The sequence below is a fragment of the Sitodiplosis mosellana genome, unplaced genomic scaffold (assembly GCF_009176505.1).
Source record: "Sitodiplosis mosellana isolate CC-2019 unplaced genomic scaffold, AAFC_SMos_1.0 Smas_scaffold_904, whole genome shotgun sequence".
NCBI lineage: Eukaryota > Metazoa > Arthropoda > Insecta > Diptera > Cecidomyiidae > Sitodiplosis > Sitodiplosis mosellana.
The window spans coordinates 153-5,170 of record NW_022596146.1 but is presented as its reverse complement, the minus strand read 5'-3'; the positions used below and the strand labels follow the sequence as shown (position 1 = coordinate 5,170).

The 5,018-nt window shown below is 31.9% G+C and overlaps 1 long non-coding RNA gene across 1 annotated transcript; it reads right to left on the bottom strand.

The window, feature by feature from the left end:
• Positions 1-2,871: 2,871 nt before the first annotated feature.
• Positions 2,872-4,625, bottom strand: LOC129570990 (uncharacterized). The gene is made up of 3 exons (XR_008688195.1): positions 4,296-4,625; positions 3,883-4,170; positions 2,872-3,822 (listed from the first exon to the last, which is right to left on the bottom strand). It is a non-coding gene; the product is annotated as an uncharacterized LOC129570990 (long non-coding RNA).
• Between the last annotated feature and the right edge of the window lie 393 nt (positions 4,626-5,018).

Genomic DNA, 5,018 nt, shown 5'->3' with positions numbered 1-5,018 from the left:
AAAAAACAACGCGCACACACATTATGCTTTTGATGTTTTCCGTTTCGTTTATTTTTATTATATTTTGCGCAAAAAGTTTTACATTAAACACGCTTCTGAGCGACTATATAGATTTAAAAAAAAAACAAGAGAATTTTCTAAAATTCAGGGCACAGTTCACATAGGTGTTAAAAAGTTGAAATACACTCAGTTATATAGAGGTATGAAACAAGCTACAATGTAAATCTGTCTGTCTATTTAACGTTTGGCAATCCATGCAAAATTCATTAAATATATAAAATAGAATATGAAAATTTCCATTCAAACATTCTTGTTTTTGTGTGTGTGTGTGTGTGTGTATAAACTAAAATTGGAGATGAGAGGGAAGAGTATTTGCAACATCAAACTCTAAGAGAAAACACACCAGCATCGACAAAAAGAGTTGAACATATACTGGTCCAGTCGCATTCCATGCCGCATCCAAAATTATTTGGATTTGCCATCGGTATAGCCAAATAATGGGACTGTGTTATGTTCGGTGTATATGACCGAGAGAGAGATTGATACAACAACAGAAGAAGAAACAAGACCGCAGAGTGGAGCGGAGCGACTCTTCTTCTTGACTGGTTCTTGAGATTTTAGTTACTTATTCTATTTTGTTGTTTCACAATAAACTTCTTTTTGGCGCACTACATGAAATTTATTTCATCGAAGTAACTTTGCATTAATATATCATTAAAAGTCGTACCTTTTAATAAAACTATGGATTAAAATCATAGTACGAAGGATATATATTTGCAACAAAGTAGATACAGAAAAAAGATTTTCTCAGTTATCTCAATAATGAATTACAAGATCTTGGTTTAATTTCTTTTTTGAAAGATACATACTGCCTCTGGTTTAAATTTAATAAATAATATGAGCATAAAATTGAAAGCCACTCTAATTCCTTTCATGGCTCAAAAAAGTATTAGGAGGAAAAAAAACAGATTAGTAGCTCTACATTTCATGTAGTGCTAAAAATGAAGACCAGAATTAATCAAGTGCAACTCGATGATGTTGATGATGATGATAGCATGGGTAGCACAACATAATTTAGCATTTTGTTGTAACTTCAATAGCAATCTCAGCTTGCTGAGTTTCTATGCTTAGCATATATCCTCAGCTATCTATCATTGACTGCGATTTCACTCATTCGTTGTATACTGTAAAAAATGAAAGACGTATGGAGCTCTTCGAACTCTATTGGTTGGCTATTATGAAATTTTTTTCATAGCATGTACTTATTTGACGTTGAAAATTTCATTATTTTCTATCAAATTATGAATTGACAGATTGAACAGCTTAGAGAGCCCAAAATCAGGTCGAATGATTCAATCAAATCAAATCCCACTGAAATTATTCAATTTATTTGAGTTGCAAGCGAAAAAAAAACAACAAAACTGATTTTAATTTTTTGTATTAGAATAAACAAATTTTCGCACATGATTTAAATAAATCCGCGAAAAAAAAAAACAAACCTTACACTTAGTGTACTGCCTTTTCATTTGTTCATATATTCTGACGATGGTTTTAACGCAGCCACAATGGCAGCCGGGTCAACTGGGTTATCTTTCAAGAGCCCTTTCACTATCGCGCCAGCATCGACAATTTTCAAATGTTGATTAAATCCACTCTCTACTAATCAATATTTATAGTAACTTCTCTTTATCGTACACGTATGCCGTTTATTTACGATCTTTCCAGAAGTTTAAAACCATTTTAAAGCTTATTTTTTGTTCAAAAAGATCACATATGAATCAAACATAAATCATTTGAAAAGATAAAAAAAGCAGTTACAAAACATTTAACTGTATCTTATAACAAATTTTATGTTAATAATCAAATAAATTGAAAATTGATTTTCATATAGACTTTAGTTGCTAACATTGAAAAGAATTTAATTGAAAAGAGAGGAAAAAACAGTCTTTTTTGTTTTGACTTTTTCAAAGTAAACTATTTCCGTTTGAAAACCCTCAAATTTAAAATATGAAACTGAAAAGAGATAAAAGGTTTTGCCCACGGGCATTTGTAAGGTCTTAAAATACAATCTATCCAAAACGTTGAGTATTTACAACTAGTCGCTCAGTCTATTGTTTTTAGTTCATTATTATTAAGGCGGCCAGAGAATGAAACATGCTGCCTTATGACAACTAAAGAACTTTTGTTTGAATCATTCGAAGAAATATTTTTGGTATGTTTTGCTAGTGTAACTGTGCGCATTTCAATTTGACTTTATCACTCGTTAAATTGTTCAATTGGATAGCTTCTTAAATTCTTCTTTCGAATCCAGCTTTAGCGGCCAGGAAAGGCTCCCCATAAGTAACATCTTGGTCTGTAAAAACCATAGAAAACCATTTGAAAATATAAATTCGATAGTTCAAAAATGTTAGTTCCTCTTCCCATTTTTGTGCAATTACACCATTTTCTCGCGATTCTTTTTGAGAATTTTTTTTCAAACCTGGGCTACATTTGTAATTTCATAAACACCATATGACATAAATCATTGAACAAAGAGTAGAAAAAAAAATATCTGCGAATTTCCTTTCACCTAGCGATGTGAAGAACAATACCAATAAAATAAAATCAATACACTATTCTTAGTACCATTTGTGATTTATTTTAATCGAATTGACCGTTTATATACGTATACCGTTTAATTATTCGTTGAAAAAAAATAACAAACAAAAACTATTACATTTGAACAATAATAATAGAAAAAAATCATGAAATATTTCATTTAAATACATTATAAGAAAATCATAAAAACAAAAAAAAAACATCTATTTGTTTTATATAGATGAGAATGAGACTGAATTTAATATAAAATACAGATGAGTTTATATTGTAAATTTAGATACTAACACTAAAATAGGGTAATTTGGAACGAAAAATGTAGTCTTATTCTATTAGTTTTTAAATTTTAAAAGTTTAATTTTCGTTTTAGTTTTCAAATCAAAAAAATTTACTGGTAAATTTTTTTAAATTCTGCTTTGTTTGAAAGGTTTTGAAAAAACTGCATTTATAAGGTTTTTGAATTACAAAAACTGAGCTCAGAGTCGAACATAATGATGTTCAACTGTCAAACAGTAAAACGGTGTGATCTCTTGAAGAAAAAACGCATAAACGATATCAATAAAGCAATAAAATTTGTTCAAGTTCGATGGCTCTACTAATGCCGTACATTTTTTGCCCGTGTCGGGGTCAAGCCGATTCTTAGCTAGCAGCTAATCACCCTTTTCAGTGTCCAAATTGTCGGAATATTTTGCATCTTGAATGTTTAATAGACCACCTAGGCACAGCGGAATCAAAAAATGTGGTGGATGTTTTTGGAAACCAGACCAACGTTTTTTGATTGATACAATTGACAGAATGGAAAATGATGTTCGCCACTTTATTACTGTCATTAAAAACGACTTGGACTCAGGAACGGGCAATGAAGATTGGCGCAATTTTTTTCGTTCGTTGTATGCTGTAGAAATGGAAAAACTCTTGGAGCTCTCCGAACTCTATTGGTTGGCTGTTACGAAAATTGGGTAAGTGTTTCATGGCATGTACTTATTTGATGTTGAAAATTTCATTATTTTCTATCAAATTACTAATTGGTAGATTGGACAGCGCATATGAAGATTGGAGAGCCTGAAATCAGGTCGAATGATTCAATCAAATCATGATTTAAATAAATCCAATTTATGCACTTGTATTATTTATTATGGATGTTATCGTTTTCAGCTGGTACTTCCATTTCAACTGGACGCTTGGTTCCTTTTTCGACTTCATTGCCATTGCACACAGTCTGATCGTCTGAAACGAAACATATTTGAATCGATTTCAAGCGTAGAGCGAGAAAAAAACTATCCTTACACTTAGTGTACTGCATCAACTTTTTCATCTGTTCATATTTTTCACGTTCTGCAGCCATATATTCTCTCGATGGTTTTAACGCAATTTCAATAGCAGCCGGGTTGACTGGATCACCTGCCGCTTCTTCACTATGGCGTGCGCCTTCGTGCAATTCTCATTGGCCAATTGAAACCACTTTCTTTGCCAATTAATCCAATCATCAGTTCCAATTACATGTGGGTTTTTCTCCTTCTTCAATTGTTGATATTTCAAATATTCTTCGTACAAATTTGCTTCACTCATATTGATCTGTAGAAAATACATAAAAAGATTAGATATAAGTAAGTTCACTGGTTTCAATATTCATAGAAAGAATTTTCTCTTTTCTTTGTACACGTATGCCGTTTGTTTACGATATTTTCAGAAGTTTAAACCTTTTTAAGCTTTATTTTTCATTCAATAAATATCTTCTGCGAATAAAAACACCAGAGATGTGTTGAATATGGTTGTGTCAAAACAAAGGAATATTTATCAATACATTCCGAAGTTGGTACGAGTAATAGAACGCAGAATATTCAACACATCAGGCAATACTTCTCTCTATCTCTCTGCCTGTGTATATGTATGTTTGCGCACACACATGAAAATCGTTCAATTTTACGACATTGAGCGATCGAAGCAGTTATGTCAGTTTATCTGTGTTGTCAAAAGAGAGCATTTTTTGTGTTTGTTGGTATGCGTGTGTATTTGTGGTATCCAAATGTCCGAAAGAAATTTCCAGCGGCACCACTGCTTGAAAAAACAAAGCACCAATAGATTCAAAGTGCTCGGTGAATTTTTACTAATATACTTGAACAATAAAATCATTAAAAACAACCAATTGATCAACTTTTCGAAATGAAGCTTGGAAAATGGAAAAGCAGAATTGAAAAATCGCTTGGGGTTTGCAAAAGTTCCAAGTTTATTTCTCAAATAAAATCAAGTATTCTATCACACAATGCGCAAATCGATAGAGTGTTGAAACGGAGCCAAACATTAAAATGAAAATAATATAACATAATGCTCGCATTTCACACGTCCTGATCTAATTCTTCGGTTAATCCAAAACGCCATGATAAAAATCGGCTCTCCATTCAAATGATTTCCTGATTCAAAAC